Genomic DNA, 17,984 nt, shown 5'->3' with positions numbered 1-17,984 from the left:
TACTGTGGTTTCTCAGTCTGTTTCCTAGTGCCGGTTTGAAGTGCCTGCCGTTTTCACTGTAAAACCGAGTTGGAGCTTGTACCTCCCCATATATATGTATGGAGTGGAGTTGGCAACTGAAAAGAAACTTTGTGTTCCCTTCAAGCTAGGTGAAGGACGGCTTTCACACACACTTATCGCTCAGAACTCAGCATGTGGAGAGACGTTCGTTCATCTAGCACAAAGGGAACGGGTTGCAGGAGAAACACTTACTGTGGTTTCTCAGTCTGTTTCCTAGTGCCGGTTTGAAGTGCCTGCAGTTTTCACTGTAAAACCGAGTTGGAGCTTGTACCTCCCCATATATATGTATGGAGTGGAGTTGGCAACTGAAAAGAAACTTTGTGTTCCCTTCAAGTTAGGTGAAGCACGGCTTTCACACACACTTATCGCTCAGAACTGAGCATGTGGAGAGACGTTCGTTCATCTAGCACAAAGGGAACGGGTTGCAGGAGAAACACTTACTGTGGTTTCTCAGTCTGTTTCCTAGTGCCGGTTTGAAGTGCCTGCAGTTTTCACTGTAAAACCGAGTTGGAGCTTGTACCTCCCCATATCTATGTATGGAGTGGAGTTTGCAACTGAAAAGAAACTTTGTGTTCCCTTCAAGCTAGATGAAGGACGGCTTTCACACACACTTATCTCTCAGAACTGAGCATGTGGAGAGACGTTCGTTCATCCAGCACAAAGGGAACTGGTTGCAGGAGAAACCCTTACTCTGGTTTCTCAGTCTGTTTCCTAGTGCCGGTTTGAAGTGCCTGCCGTTTTCACTATAAAACCGAGTTGGAGCTTTTACCTCCCCATATATATGTATGGAGTGGAGTTTGCAACTGAAAAGAAACTTTGTGTTCCCTTCAAGCTAGGTGAAAGTCGGCTTTCACACACACATATCTCTCAGAACTGAGCATGTGGAGAGACGTTCGTTCATCCAACACAATAGGAACGGGTTGCAGGAGAAACCCTTACTCTGGTTCCTCAGTCTGTTTCCTAACGCCGGTTTGAAGTACCTGCCGTTTTCTCTGTAAAACCGTGTTGGAGCTTGGACCTCCCCATATATATGTATGGAGTGGAGTTGGCAACTGAAAAGAAACTTTGTGTTCCCTTCAAGCTAGGTGAAGGACGGCTTTCACACACACTTATCTCTCAGAACTGAGCATGTGGAGAGACGTTCGTTCATCCAGCACAAAGGGAACGGGTTGCAGGAGAAACCCTTACTCTGGTTTCTCAGTCTGTTTCCTAGTGCCGGTTTGAAATTCCTGCAGTTGTCACTGTAAAACCGATTTGGGGCTTGTACCTCCCCATATATATGTATGGAGTGGAGTTTGCAACTGAAAAGAAACTTTGTGTTCCCTTCAAGCTAGGTGAAGGACGGCTTTCACACACACTTATCTCTCAGAACTGAGCATGTGGAGAGACGTTCGTTCATCCAGCACAAAGGGAACGGGTTGCAGGAGAAACCCTTACTCTGGTTTCTCAGTCTGTTTCCTAGTGCCGGTTTGAAGTGCCTGCCGTTTTCACTGTAAAACCGAGTTGCAGCTTGTACCTCCCCATATATATGGAAGGGGTGGAGTTGGAAACTGAAAAGAAACTTTGTGTTCCCTTCAAGCTAGGTGAAGGACGGCTTTCACACACACTTATCTCTCAGAACTGAGCATGTGGAGAGACGTTCGTTCATCCAGCACAAAGGGAACGGGTTGCAGCAAAAACCCTTACTCTGTTTTCTCAGTCTGTTTCCTAGTGCCGGTTTGAAGTGCCTGCCGTTTTCACTGTAAAACCGAGTTGGAGATTGTACCTCCCCATATATATGTATTGAGTGGAGTTTGCACTGAAAAGAAACTTTGTGTTCCCTTCAAGCTAGGTGAAGGACGGCTTTCACACACACTTATCTCTCAGAACTGAGCATGTGGAGAGACGTTCGTTCATCCAGCACAAAGGGAACGGGTTGCAGCAAAAACCCTTACTCTGGTTTCTCAGTCTGTTTCCTAGTGCCGGTTTGAAGTGCCTGAAGTTGTCACAGTAAAACCGAGTTGCAGCTTGTTGCTCCCCATATATATGTATGGAGTGGAGTTTGCCACTGAAAAAGAACTTTGTGTTCCCTTCAAGCTAGGTGAAGGGCGGCTTTCACGCACACATATCTCTCAGAACTGAGCATGTGGAGAGACGTTCGTTCATCCAGCAGAAAGGGAACGGGTTGCAGGAGAAACCCTTACTCTGGTTTCTCAGTCTGTTTCCTAGTGCCGGTTTGAAGTGCCTGCCTTTTTCACTGTAAAACCGTGTTGCAGCTTCTACCTCCCCATATATATGTATGGAGTGTAGTTTGCCACTGAAAAGAAACTTTGTGTTCCATTCAAGCTAGGTGAAGGACGGCTTTCACACACACTTATCTCTCAGAACAGAGCATGTGGAGAGACGTTCGTTGATCCAGCACAATGGGAACGGTTTGCAGGAGAAACCCTTACTCTGGTTTCTCAGTCTGTTTCCTAGTGCCGGTTTGAAGTGCCTGCCGTTTTCACTGTAAAACCGAGTTGGAGCTAGTACCTCCCCATATATATGTATGGAGTGGAGTTTGCCACTGAAAAGAAACTTTGTGTTCCCTTCAAGCTAGTTGAAGGACGGCTTTCACACACACTTATCTCTCAGAACTGAGCATGTGGATAGACGTTCGTTCATCCAGCACAAAAGGAACGAGTTGCAGGAGAAACCCTTACTCTGGGTTCTCAGTCTGTTTCCTAGTGCCGGTTTGAAGTGCCTGCCGTTTTCACTGTAAAACAGATTTGGAGCTTGTTCCTCCCCATATATATGTATGGAGTGAAGTTTGCCACTGAAAAGAAACTATGTATTCCCTTCAAGCTAGGTGAAGGACGGCTTTCACACACACTTATCTCTCAGAACTGAGCATGTGGAGAGACGTTCGTTCATCCAGCACAAAGGGAACGGGCTGCAGCAGTAACCCTTACTCTGGTTTCTCAGTCTGTTTCCTAGTGTCGGTTTGAAGTGCCTGCCGTTTTCACTATAAACCGAGTTGGAGCTTGTACTTCCCCATATATATGTATGGAGTGGAGTTTGCAAATGAAAAGAAACTTTGTGTTCCCTTCAAGCTAGGTGAAGGACGGCTTTCACACACACTTCTCTCTCAGAACTGAGCATGTGGAGAGACGTTCGTTCATCCAGCACAAAGGGAACGGGTTGCAGCAGAAACCCTTACTCTGGTTTCTCAGTCTGTTTCCTAGTGCCGGTTTGAAGTGCCTACCGTTTTCACTGTAAAACCGAGTTGGAGCTTGTACCTCCCCATATATATGTATGGATTGGAGTTTGCAACTGAAAAGAAACTTTGTGTTCCCTTCAAGCTAGGTGAAGGACGGCTTTCACACACACTTATATCTCAGAACTGAGCATGTGGAGAGACGTTCGTTGATCCAGCACAAAGGGAACGGGTTGCAGCAAAAACCCTTACTCTTGTTTCTCAGTCTGTTTCCTAGTGCCGGTTTGAAGTGCCTGCCGTTTTCACTGTAAAACCGAGTTGGAGATTGTACCTCCCCATATATATGTATGGAGTGGAGTTTGCCACTGAAAAGAAACTTTGTGTTCCCTTCAAGCTAGGTGAAGGACGGCTTTCACACACACTTATCTCTCAGAACTGAGCATGTGGATAGACGTTCGTTCATTCAGCACAAAAGGAACGGGTTGCAGGAGAAACCCTTACTCTGGGTTCTCAGTCTGTTTCCTAGTGCCGGTTTGAAGTGCCTGCCGTTTTCACTGTAAAACAGATTTGGAGCTTGTTCCTCCCCATATATATGTATGGAGTGAAGTTTGCCACTGAAAAGAAACTATGTATTCCCTTCAAGCTAGGTGAAGGACGGCTTTCACACACACTTATCTCTCAGAACTGAGCATGTGGAGAGACGTTCGTTCATCCAGCACAAAGGGAACGGGCTGCAGCAGAAACCCTTACTCTGGTTTCTCAGTCTGTTTCCTAGTGTCGGTTTGAAGTGCCTGCCGTTTTCACTATAAACCGAGTTGGAGCTTGTACTTCCCCATATATATGTATGGAGTGGAGTTTGCAAATGAAAAGAAACTTTGTGTTCCCTTCAAGCTAGGTGAAGGACGGCTTTCACACACACTTCTCTCTCAGAACTGAGCATGTGGAGAGACGTTCGTTCATCCAGCACAAAGGGAACGGGTTGCAGCAGAAACCCTTACTCTGGTTTCTCAGTCTGTTTCCTAGTGCCGGTTTGAAGTGCCTACCGTTTTCACTGTAAAACCGAGTTGGAGCTTGTACCTCCCCATATATATGTATGGATTGGAGTTTGCAACTGAAAAGAAACTTTGTGTTCCCTTCAAGCTAGGTGAAGGACGGCTTTCACACACACTTATCTCTCAGAACTGAGCATGTGGAGAGACGTTCGTTCATCTAGCACAAAGGGAACGGGTTGCAGGAGAAACACTTACTGTGGTTTCTCAGTCTGTTTCCTAGTGCCGGTTTGAAGTGCCTGCAGTTTTCACTGTAAAACCGAGTTGGAGCTTGTACCTCCCCATATATATGTATGGAGTGGAGTTGGCAACTGAAAAGAAACTTTGTGTTCCCTTCAAGCTAGGTGAAGGACGGCTTTCACACACACTTATCTCTCAGAACTCAGCATGTGGAGAGACGTTCGTTCATCTAGCACAAAGGGAACGGGTTGCAGGAGAAACACTTACTGTGGTTTCTCAGTCTGTTTCCTAGTGCCGGTTTGAAGTGCCTGCAGTTTTCACTGTAAAACCGAGTTGGAGCTTGTACCTCCCCATATATATGTATGGAGTGGAGTTGGCAACTGAAAAGAAACTTTGTGTTCCCTTCAAGCTAGGTGAAGGACGGCTTTCACACACACTTATCGCTCAGAACTGAGCATGTGGAGAGACGTTCGTTCATCTAGCACAAAGGGAACGGGTTGCAGGAGAAACACTTACTGTGGTTTCTCAGTCTGTTTCCTAGTGCCGGTTTGAAGTGCCTGCAGTTTTCACTGTAAAACCGAGTTGGAGCTTGTACCTCCCCATATATATGTATGGAGTGGAGTTGGCAACTGAAAAGAAACTTTGTGTTCCCTTCAAGCTAGGTGAAGGACGGCTTTCACACACACTTATCTCTCAGAACTGAGCATGTGGAGAGACGTTCGTTCATCTAGCACAAAGGGAACGGGTTGCAGGAGAAACACTTACTGTGGTTTCTCAGTCTGTTTCCTAGTGCCGGTTTGAAGTGCCTGCAGTTTTCACTGTAAAACCGAGTTGGAGCTTGTACCTCCCCATATATATGTATGGAGTGGAGTTGGCAACTGAAAAGAAACTTTGTGTTCCCTTCAAGCTAGGTGAAGGACGGCTTTCACACACACTTATCTCTCAGAACTGAGCATGTGGAGAGACGTTCGTTCATCTAGCACAAAGGGAACGGGTTGCAGGAGAAGCAATTACTGTGGTTTCTCAGTCTGTTTCCTAGTGCCGGTTTGAAGTGCCTGCAGTTTTCACTGTAAAACCGAGTTGGAGCTTGTACCTCCCCATATATATGTATGGAGTGGAGTTGGCAACTGAAAAGAAACTTTGTGTTCCCTTCAAGCTAGGTGAAGGACGGCTTTCACACACACTTATCGCTCAGAACTGAGCATGTGGAGAGACGTTCGTTCATCTAGCACAAAGGGAACGGGTTGCAGGAGAAACACTTACTGTGGTTTCTCAGTCTGTTTCCTAGTGCCGGTTTGAAGTGCCTGCAGTTTTCACTGTAAAACCGAGTTGGAGCTTGTACCTCCCCATATATATGTATGGAGTGGAGTTGGCAACTGAAAAGAAACTTTGTGTTCCCTTCAAGCTAGGTGAAGGACGGCTTTCACACACACTTATCGCTCAGAACTGAGCATGTGGAGAGACGTTCGTTCATCTAGCACAAAGGGAACGGGTTGCAGGAGAAACACTTACTGTGGTTTCTCAGTCTGTTTCCTAGTGCCGGTTTGAAGTGCCTGCAGTTTTCACTGTAAAACCGAGTTGGAGCTTGTACCTCCCCATATATATGTATGGAGTGGAGTTGGCAACTGAAAAGAAACTTTGTGTTCCCTTCAAGCTAGGTGAAGGACGGCTTTCACACACACTTATCTCTCAGAACTGAGCATGTGGAGAGACGTTCGTTCATCTAGCACAAAGGGAACGGGTTGCAGGAGAAACACTTACTGTGGTTTCTCAGTCTGTTTCCTAGTGCCGGTTTGAAGTGCCTGCAGTTTTCACTGTAAAACCGAGTTGGAGCTTGTACCTCCCCATATATATGTATGGAGTGGAGTTGGCAACTGAAAAGAAACTTTGTGTTCCCTTCAAGCTAGGTGAAGGACGGCTTTCACACACACTTATCGCTCAGAACTGAGCATGTGGAGAGACTTTCGTTCATCTAGCACAAAGGGAACGGGTTGCAGGAGAAGCACTTACTGTGGTTTCTCAGTCTGTTTCCTAGTGCCGGTTTGAAGTGCCTGCAGTTTTCACTGTAAAACCGAGTTGGAGCTTGTACCTCCCCATATATATGTATGGAGTGGAGTTGGCAACTGAAAAGAAACTTTGTGTTCCCTTCAAGCTAGGTGAAGGACGGCTTTCACACACACTTATCTCTCAGAACTGAGCATGTGGAGAGACGTTCGTTCATCTAGCACAAAGGGAACGGGCTGCAGGAGAAACACTTACTGTGGTTTCTCAGTCTGTTTCCTAGTGCCGGTTTGAAGTGCCTGCAGTTTTCACTGTAAAACCGAGTTGGAGCTTGTACCTCCCCATATATATGTATGGAGTGGAGTTGGCAACTGAAAAGAAACTTTGTGTTCCCTTCAAGCTAGGTGAAGGACGGCTTTCACACACACTTATCTCTCAGAACTGAGCATGTGGAGAGACGTTCGATCATCTAGCACAAAGGGAACGGGTTGCAGGAGAAACACTTACTGTGGTTTCTCAGTCTGTTTCCTAGTGCCGGTTTGAAGTTCCTGCAGTTTTCACTGTAAAACCGAGTTGGAGCTTGTACCTCCCCATATATATGTATGGAGTGGAGTTGGCAACTGAAAAGAAACTTTGTGTTCCCTTCAAGCTAGGTGAAGGACGGCTTTCACACACACTTATCTCTCAGAACTGAGCATGTGGAGAGACGTTCGTTCATCTAGCACAAAGGGATCGGGTTGAAGGAGAAACACTTACTGTGGTTTCTCAGTCTGTTTCCTAGTGCCGGCTTGAAGTGCCTGCAGTTTTCACTGTAAAACCGAGTTGGAGCTTGTACCTCCCCATATATATGTATGGAGTGGAGTTGGCAACTGAAAAGAAACTTTGTGTTCCCTTCAAGCTAGGTGAAGGACGGCTTTCACACACACTTATCTCTCAGAACTGAGCATGTGGAGAGACGTTCGTTCATCTAGCACAAAGGGAACGGGTTGCAGGAGAAACACTTACTGTGGTTTCTCAGTCTGTTTCCTAGTGCCGGTTTGAAGTGCCTGCAGTTTTCACTGTAAAACCGAGTTGGAGCTTGTACCTCCCCATATATATGTATGGAGTGGAGTTGGCAACTGAAAAGAAACTTTGTGTTCCCTTCAAGCTAGGTGAAGGACGGCTTTCACACACACTTATCTCTCAGAACTGAGCATGTGGAGAGACGTTCGTTCATCTAGCACAAAGGGAACGGGTTGCAGGAGAAACACTTACTGTGGTTTCTCAGTCTGTTTCCTAGTGCCGGTTTGAAGTGCCTGCAGTTTTCACTGTAAAACCGAGTTGGAGCTTGTACCTCCCCATATATATGTATGGAGTGGAGTTGGCAACTGAAAAGAAACTTTGTGTTCCCTTCAAGCTAGGTGAAGGACGGCTTTCACACACACTTATCTCTCAGAACTGAGCATGTGGAGAGACGTTCGTTCATCTAGCACAAAGGGAACGGGTTGCAGGAGAAACACTTACTGTGGTTTCTCAGTCTGTTTCCTAGTGCCGGTTTGAAGTGCCTGCAGTTTTCACTGTAAAACCGAGTTGGAGCTTGTACCTCCCCATATATATGTATGGAGTGGAGTTGGCAACTGAAAAGAAACTTTGTGTTCCCTTCAAGCTAGGTGAAGGACGGCTTTCACACACACTTATCTCTCAGAACTGAGCATGTGGAGAGACGTTCGTTCATCTAGCACAAAGGGAACGGGTTGCAGGAGAAGCAATTACTGTGGTTTCTCAGTCTGTTTCCTAGTGCCGGTTTGAAGTGCCTGCAGTTTTCACTGTAAAACCGAGTTGGAGCTTGTACCTCCCCATATATATGTATGGAGTGGAGTTGGCAACTGAAAAGAAACTTTGTGTTCCCTTCAAGCTAGGTGAAGGACGGCTTTCACACACACTTATCTCTCAGAACTGAGCATGTGGAGAGACGTTTGTTCATCTAGCACAAAGGGAACGGGTTGCAGGAGAAACACTTACTGTGGTTTCTCAGTCTGTTTCCTAGTGCCGGTTTGAAGTGCCTGCAGTTTTCACTGTAAAACCGAGTTGGAGCTTGTACCTCCCCATATATATGTATGGAGTGGAGTTGGCAACTGAAAAGAAACTTTGTGTTCCCTTCAAGCTAGGTGAAGGACGGCTTTCACACACACTTATCGCTCAGAACTGAGCATGTGGAGAGACGTTCGTTCATCTAGCACAAAGGGAACGGGTTGCAGGAGAAACACTTACTGTGGTTTCTCAGTCTGTTTCCTAGTGCCGGTTTGAAGTGCCTGCAGTTTTCACTGTAAAACCGAGTTGGAGCTTGTACCTCCCCATATATATGTATGGAGTGGAGTTGGCAACTGAAAAGAAACTTTGTGTTCCCTTCAAGCTAGGTGAAGGACGGCTTTCACACACACTTATCTCTCAGAACTGAGCATGTGGAGAGACGTTCGTTCATCTAGCACAAAGGGAACGGGTTGCAGGAGAAACACTTACTGTGGTTTCTCAGTCTGTTTCCTAGTGCCGGTTTGAAGTGCCTGCAGTTTTCACTGTAAAACCGAGTTGGAGCTTGTACCTCCCCATATATATGTATGGAGTGGAGTTGGCAACTGAAAAGAAACTTTGTGTTCCCTTCAAGCTAGGTGAAGGACGGCTTTCACACACACTTATCGCTCAGAATTGAGCATGTGGAGAGACTTTCGTTCATCTAGCACAAAGGGAACGGGTTGCAGGAGAAGCACATACTGAGGTTTCTCAGTCTGTTTCCTAGTGCCGGTTTGAAGTGCCTGCAGTTTTCACTGTAAAACCGAGTTGGACCTTGTACCTCCCCATATATATGTATGGAGTGGAGTTGGCAACTGAAAAGAAACTTTGTGTTCCCTTCAAGCTAGGTGAAGGACGGCTTTCACACACACTTATCTCTCAGAACTGAGCATGTGGAGAGACGTTCGTTCATCTAGCACAAAGGGATCGGGTTGAAGGAGAAACACTTACTGTGGTTTCTCAGTCTGTTTCCTAGTGCCGGCTTGAAGTGCCTGCAGTTTTCACTGTAAAACCGAGTTGGAGCTTGTACCTCCCCATATATATGTATGGAGTGGAGTTGGCAACTGAAAAGAAACTTTGTGTTCCCTTCAAGCTAGGTGAAGGACGGCTTTCACACACACTTATCTCTCAGAACTGAGCATGTGGAGAGACGTTCGTTCATCTAGCACAAAGGGAACGGGTTGCAGGAGAAACACTTACTGTGGTTTCTCAGTCTGTTTCCTAGTGCCGGTTTGAAGTGCCTGCAGTTTTCACTGTAAAACCGAGTTGGAGCTTGTACCTCCCCATATATATGTATGGAGTGGAGTTGGCAACTGAAAAGAAACTTTGTGTTCCCTTCAAGCTAGGTGAAGGACGGCTTTCACACACACTTATCTCTCAGAACTGAGCATGTGGAGAGACGTTCGTTCATCTAGCACAAAGGGAACGGGTTGCAGGAGAAACACTTACTGTGGTTTCTCAGTCTGTTTCCTAGTGCCGGTTTGAAGTGCCTGCAGTTTTCACTGTAAAACCGAGTTGGAGCTTGTACCTCCCCATATATATGTATGGAGTGGAGTTGGCAACTGAAAAGAAACTTTGTGTTCCCTTCAAGCTAGGTGAAGGACGGCTTTCACACACACTTATCTCTCAGAACTGAGCATGTGGAGAGACGTTCGTTCATCTAGCACAAAGGGAACGGGTTGCAGGAGAAACACTTACTGTGGTTTCTCAGTCTGTTTCCTAGTGCCGGTTTGAAGTGCCTGCAGTTTTCACTGTAAAACCGAGTTGGAGCTTGTACCTCCCCATATATATGTATGGAGTGGAGTTGGCAACTGAAAAGAAACTTTGTGTTCCCTTCAAGCTAGGTGAAGGACGGCTTTCACACACACTTATCTCTCAGAACTGAGCATGTGGAGAGACGTTCGTTCATCTAGCACAAAGGGAACGGGTTGCAGGAGAAGCAATTACTGTGGTTTCTCAGTCTGTTTCCTAGTGCCGGTTTGAAGTGCCTGCAGTTTTCACTGTAAAACCGAGTTGGAGCTTGTACCTCCCCATATATATGTATGGAGTGGAGTTGGCAACTGAAAAGAAACTTTGTGTTCCCTTCAAGCTAGGTGAAGGACGGCTTTCACACACACTTATCTCTCAGAACTGAGCATGTGGAGAGACGTTTGTTCATCTAGCACAAAGGGAACGGGTTGCAGGAGAAACACTTACTGTGGTTTCTCAGTCTGTTTCCTAGTGCCGGTTTGAAGTGCCTGCAGTTTTCACTGTAAAACCGAGTTGGAGCTTGTACCTCCCCATATATATGTATGGAGTGGAGTTGGCAACTGAAAAGAAACTTTGTGTTCCCTTCAAGCTAGGTGAAGGACGGCTTTCACACACACTTATCGCTCAGAACTGAGCATGTGGAGAGACGTTCGTTCATCTAGCACAAAGGGAACGGGTTGCAGGAGAAACACTTACTGTGGTTTCTCAGTCTGTTTCCTAGTGCCGGTTTGAAGTGCCTGCAGTTTTCACTGTAAAACCGAGTTGGAGCTTGTACCTCCCCATATATATGTATGGAGTGGAGTTGGCAACTGAAAAGAAACTTTGTGTTCCCTTCAAGCTAGGTGAAGGACGGCTTTCACACACACTTATCTCTCAGAACTGAGCATGTGGAGAGACGTTCGTTCATCTAGCACAAAGGGAACGGGTTGCAGGAGAAACACTTACTGTGGTTTCTCAGTCTGTTTCCTAGTGCCGGTTTGAAGTGCCTGCAGTTTTCACTGTAAAACCGAGTTGGAGCTTGTACCTCCCCATATATATGTATGGAGTGGAGTTGGCAACTGAAAAGAAACTTTGTGTTCCCTTCAAGCTAGGTGAAGGACGGCTTTCACACACACTTATCGCTCAGAATTGAGCATGTGGAGAGACTTTCGTTCATCTAGCACAAAGGGAACGGGTTGCAGGAGAAGCACATACTGAGGTTTCTCAGTCTGTTTCCTAGTGCCGGTTTGAAGTGCCTGCAGTTTTCACTGTAAAACCGAGTTGGACCTTGTACCTCCCCATATATATGTATGGAGTGGAGTTGGCAACTGAAAAGAAACTTTGTGTTCCCTTCAAGCTAGGTGAAGGACGGCTTTCACACACACTTATCTCTCAGAACTGAGCATGTGGAGAGACGTTCGTTCATCTAGCACAAAGGGATCGGGTTGAAGGAGAAACACTTACTGTGGTTTCTCAGTCTGTTTCCTAGTGCCGGCTTGAAGTGCCTGCAGTTTTCACTGTAAAACCGAGTTGGAGCTTGTACCTCCCCATATATATGTATGGAGTGGAGTTGGCAACTGAAAAGAAACTTTGTGTTCCCTTCAAGCTAGGTGAAGGACGGCTTTCACACACACTTATCTCTCAGAACTGAGCATGTGGAGAGACGTTCGTTCATCTAGCACAAAGGGAACGGGTTGCAGGAGAAACACTTACTGTGGTTTCTCAGTCTGTTTCCTAGTGCCGGTTTGAAGTGCCTGCAGTTTTCACTGTAAAACCGAGTTGGAGCTTGTACCTCCCCATATATATGTATGGAGTGGAGTTGGCAACTGAAAAGAAACTTTGTGTTCCCTTCAAGCTAGGTGAAGGACGGCTTTCACACACACTTATCTCTCAGAACTGAGCATGTGGAGAGACGTTCGTTCATCTAGCACAAAGGGAACGGGTTGCAGGAGAAACACTTACTGTGGTTTCTCAGTCTGTTTCCTAGTGCCGGTTTGAAGTGCCTGCAGTTTTCACTGTAAAACCGAGTTGGAGCTTGTACCTCCCCATATATATGTATGGAGTGGAGTTGGCAACTGAAAAGAAACTTTGTGTTCCCTTCAAGCTAGGTGAAGGACGGCTTTCACACACACTTATCTCTCAGAACTGAGCATGTGGAGAGACGTTCGTTCATCTAGCACAAAGGGAACGGGTTGCAGGAGAAACACTTACTGTGGTTTCTCAGTCTGTTTCCTAGTGCCGGTTTGAAGTGCCTGCAGTTTTCACTGTAAAACCGAGTTGGAGCTTGTACCTCCCCATATATATGTATGGAGTGGAGTTGGCAACTGAAAAGAAACTTTGTGTTCCCTTCAAGCTAGGTGAAGGACGGCTTTCACACACACTTATCTCTCAGAACTGAGCATGTGGAGAGACGTTCGTTCATCTAGCACAAAGGGAACGGGTTGCAGGAGAAGCAATTACTGTGGTTTCTCAGTCTGTTTCCTAGTGCCGGTTTGAAGTGCCTGCAGTTTTCACTGTAAAACCGAGTTGGAGCTTGTACCTCCCCATATATATGTATGGAGTGGAGTTGGCAACTGAAAAGAAACTTTGTGTTCCCTTCAAGCTAGGTGAAGGACGGCTTTCACACACACTTATCTCTCAGAACTGAGCATGTGGAGAGACGTTTGTTCATCTAGCACAAAGGGAACGGGTTGCAGGAGAAACACTTACTGTGGTTTCTCAGTCTGTTTCCTAGTGCCGGTTTGAAGTGCCTGCAGTTTTCACTGTAAAACCGAGTTGGAGCTTGTACCTCCCCATATATATGTATGGAGTGGAGTTGGCAACTGAAAAGAAACTTTGTGTTCCCTTCAAGCTAGGTGAAGGACGGCTTTCACACACACTTATCTCTCAGAACTGAGCATGTGGAGAGACGTTCGTTCATCTAGCACAAAGGGAACGGGTTGCAGGAGAAACACTTACTGTGGTTTCTCAGTCTGTTTCCTAGTGCCGGTTTGAAGTGCCTGCAGTTTTCACTGTAAAACCGAGTTGGAGCTTGTACCTCCCCATATATATGTATGGAGTGGAGTTGGCAACTGAAAAGAAACTTTGTGTTCCCTTCAAGCTAGGTGAAGGACGGCTTTCACACACACTTATCTCTCAGAACTGAGCATGTGGAGAGACGTTCGTTCATCTAGCACAAAGGGAACGGGTTGCAGGAGAAACACTTACTGTGGTTTCTCAGTCTGTTTCCTAGTGCCGGTTTGAAGTGCCTGCAGTTTTCACTGTAAAACCGAGTTGGAGCTTGTACCTCCCCATATATATGTATGGAGTGGAGTTGGCAACTGAAAAGAAACTTTGTGTTCCCTTCAAGCTAGGTGAAGGACGGCTTTCACACACACTTATCGCTCAGAATTGAGCATGTGGAGAGACTTTCGTTCATCTAGCACAAAGGGAACGGGTTGCAGGAGAAGCACTTACTGTGGTTTCTCAGTCTGTTTCCTAGTGCCGGTTTGAAGTGCCTGCAGTTTTCACTGTAAAACCGAGTTGGAGCTTGTACCTCCCCATATATATGTATGGAGTGGAGTTGGCAACTGAAAAGAAACTTTGTGTTCCCTTCAAGCTAGGTGAAGGACGGCTTTCACACACACTTATCTCTCAGAACTGAGCATGTGGAGAGACGTTCGTTCATCTAGCACAAAGGGAACGGGTTGCAGGAGAAACACTTACTGTGGTTTCTCAGTCTGTTTCCTAGTGCCGGTTTGAAGTGCCTGCAGTTTTCACTGTAAAACCGAGTTGGAGCTTGTACCTCCCCATATATATGTATGGAGTGGAGTTGGCAACTGAAAAGAAACTTTGTGTTCCCTTCAAGCTAGGTGAAGGACGGCTTTCACACACACTTATCTCTCAGAACTGAGCATGTGGAGAGACGTTCGTTCATCTAGCACAAAGGGAACGGGTTGCAGGAGAAACACTTACTGTGGTTTCTCAGTCTGTTTCCTAGTGCCGGTTTGAAGTGCCTGCAGTTTTCACTGTAAAACCGAGTTGGAGCTTGTACCTCCCCATATATATGTATGGAGTGGAGTTGGCAACTGAAAAGAAACTTTGTGTTCCCTTCAAGCTAGGTGAAGGACGGCTTTCACACACACTTATCTCTCAGAACTGAGCATGTGGAGAGACGTTCGTTCATCTAGCACAAAGGGAACGGGTTGCAGGAGAAACACTTACTGTGGTTTCTCAGTCTGTTTCCTAGTGCCGGTTTGAAGTGCCTGCCGTTTTCACTGTAAAACCGAGTTGGAGCTTGTACCTCCCCATATATATGTATGGAGTGGAGTTGGCAACTGAAAAGAAACTTTGTGTTCCCTTCAAGCTAGGTGAAGGACGGCTTTCACACACACTTATCGCTCAGAACTCAGCATGTGGAGAGACGTTCGTTCATCTAGCACAAAGGGAACGGGTTGCAGGAGAAACACTTACTGTGGTTTCTCAGTCTGTTTCCTAGTGCCGGTTTGAAGTGCCTGCAGTTTTCACTGTAAAACCGAGTTGGAGCTTGTACCTCCCCATATATATGTATGGAGTGGAGTTGGCAACTGAAAAGAAACTTTGTGTTCCCTTCAAGTTAGGTGAAGCACGGCTTTCACACACACTTATCGCTCAGAACTGAGCATGTGGAGAGACGTTCGTTCATCTAGCACAAAGGGAACGGGTTGCAGGAGAAACACTTACTGTGGTTTCTCAGTCTGTTTCCTAGTGCCGGTTTGAAGTGCCTGCAGTTTTCACTGTAAAACCGAGTTGGAGCTTGTACCTCCCCATATATATGTATGGAGTGGAGTTGGCAACTGAAAAGAAACTTTGTGTTCCCTTCAAGCTAGGTGAAGGACGGCTTTCACACACACTTATCTCTCAGAACTGAGCATGTGGAGAGACGTTCGTTCATCTAGCACAAAGGGAACGGGTTGCAGGAGAAACACTTACTGTGGTTTCTCAGTCTGTTTCCTAGTGCCGGTTTGAAGTGCCTGCAGTTTTCACTGTAAAACCGAGTTGGAGCTTGTACCTCCCCATATATATATATGGAGTGGAGTTGGCAACTGAAAAGAAACTTTGTGTTCCCTTCAAGCTAGGTGAAGGACGGCTTTCACACACACTTATCTCTCAGAACTGAGCATGTGGAGAGACGTTCGTTCATCTAGCACAAAGGGAACGGTTTGCAGGAGAAACACTTACTGTGGTTTCTCAGTCTGTTTCCTAGTGCCGGTTTGAAGTGCCTGCCGTTTTCACTGTAAAACCGAGTTGGAGCTTGTACCTCCCCATATATATGTATGGAGTGGAGTTGGCAACTGAAAAGAAACTTTGTGTTCCCTTCAAGCTAGGTGAAGGACGGCTTTCACACACACTTATCTCTCAGAACTGAGCATGTGGAGAGACGTTCGTTCATCTAGCACAAAGGGAACGGGTTGCAGGAGAAACACTTACTGTGGTTTCTCAGTCTGTTTCCTAGTGCCGGTTTGAAGTGCCTGCAGTTTTCACTGTAAAACCGAGTTGGAGCTTGTACCTCCCCATATATATGTATGGAGTGGAGTTGGCAACTGAAAAGAAACTTTGTGTTCCCTTCAAGCTAGGTGAAGGACGGCTTTCACACACACTTATCTCTCAGAACTCAGCATGTGGAGAGACGTTCGTTCATCTAGCACAAAGGGAACGGGTTGCAGGAGAAACACTTACTGTGGTTTCTCAGTCTGTTTCCTAGTGCCGGTTTGAAGTGCCTGCAGTTTTCACTGTAAAACCGAGTTGGAGCTTGTACCTCCCCATATATATGTATGGAGTGGAGTTGGCAACTGAAAAGAAACTTTGTGTTCCCTTCAAGCTAGGTGAAGGACGGCTTTCACACACACTTATCTCTCAGAACTGAGCATGTGGAGAGACGTTCGTTCATCTAGCACAAAGGGAACGGGTTGCAGGAGAAACACTTACTGTGGTTTCTCAGTCTGTTTCCTAGTGCCGGTTTGAAGTGCCTGCAGTTTTCACTGTAAAACCGAGTTGGAGCTTGTACCTCCCCATATATATGTATGGAGTGGAGTTGGCAACTGAAAAGAAACTTTGTGTTCCCTTCAAGCTAGGTGAAGGACGGCTTTCACACACACTTATCTCTCAGAACTGAGCATGTGGAGAGACGTTCGTTCATCTAGCACAAAGGGAACGGGTTGCAGGAGAAGCAATTACTGTGGTTTCTCAGTCTGTTTCCTAGTGCCGGTTTGAAGTGCCTGCAGTTTTCACTGTAAAACCGAGTTGGAGCTTGTACCTCCCCATATATATGTATGGAGTGGAGTTGGCAACTGAAAAGAAACTTTGTGTTCCCTTCAAGCTAGGTGAAGGACGGCTTTCACACACACTTATCTGTCAGAACTGAGCATGTGGAGAGACGTTTGTTCATCTAGCACAAAGGGAACGGGTTGCAGGAGAAACACTTACTGTGGTTTCTCAGTCTGTTTCCTAGTGCCGGTTTGAAGTGCCTGCAGTTTTCACTGTAAAACCGAGTTGGAGCTTGTACCTCCCCATATATATGTATGGAGTGGAGTTGGCAACTGAAAAGAAACTTTGTGTTCCCTTCAAGCTAGGTGAAGGACGGCTTTCACACACACTTATCTCTCAGAACTGAGCATGTGGAGAGACGTTCGTTCATCTAGCACAAAGGGAACGGGTTGCAGGAGAAACACTTACTGTGGTTTCTCAGTCTGTTTCCTAGTGCCGGTTTGAAGTGCCTGCAGTTTTCACTGTAAAACCGAGTTGGAGCTTGTACCTCCCCATATATATGTATGGAGTGGAGTTGGCAACTGAAAAGAAACTTTGTGTTCCCTTCAAGCTAGGTGAAGGACGGCTTTCACACACACTTATCTCTCAGAACTGAGCATGTGGAGAGACGTTCGTTCATCTAGCACAAAGGGAACGGGTTGCAGGAGAAACACTTACTGTGGTTTCTCAGTCTGTTTCCTAGTGCCGGTTTGAAGTGCCTGCAGTTTTCACTGTAAAACCGAGTTGGAGCTTGTACCTCCCCATATATATGTATGGAGTGGAGTTGGCAACTGAAAAGAAACTTTGTGTTCCCTTCAAGCTAGGTGAAGGACGGCTTTCACACACACTTATCGCTCAGAATTGAGCATGTGGAGAGACTTTCGTTCATCTAGCACAAAGGGAACGGGTTGCAGGAGAAGCACTTACTGTGGTTTCTCAGTCTGTTTCCTAGTGCCGGTTTGAAGTGCCTGCAGTTTTCACTGTAAAACCGAGTTGGAGCTTGTACCTCCCCATATATATGTATGGAGTGGAGTTGGCAACTGAAAAGAAACTTTGTGTTCCCTTCAAGCTAGGTGAAGGACGGCTTTCACACACACTTATCTCTCAGAACTGAGCATGTGGAGAGACGTTCGTTCATCTAGCACAAAGGGAACGGGTTGCAGGAGAAACACTTACTGTGGTTTCTCAGTCTGTTTCCTAGTGCCGGTTTGAAGTGCCTGCAGTTTTCACTGTAAAACCGAGTTGGAGCTTGTACCTCCCCATATATATGTATGGAGTGGAGTTGGCAACTGAAAAGAAACTTTGTGTTCCCTTCAAGCTAGGTGAAGGACGGCTTTCACACACACTTATCTCTCAGAACTGAGCATGTGGAGAGACGTTCGTTCATCTAGCACAAAGGGAACGGGTTGCAGGAGAAACACTTACTGTGGTTTCTCAGTCTGTTTCCTAGTGCCGGTTTGAAGTGCCTGCAGTTTTCACTG

The sequence above is a fragment of the Vicugna pacos genome, unplaced genomic scaffold (assembly GCF_048564905.1).
Source record: "Vicugna pacos unplaced genomic scaffold, VicPac4 scaffold_66, whole genome shotgun sequence".
NCBI classification, from domain to species: Eukaryota; Metazoa; Chordata; class Mammalia; order Artiodactyla; family Camelidae; genus Vicugna; species Vicugna pacos.
This window is presented reverse-complemented; position numbering follows the sequence as displayed.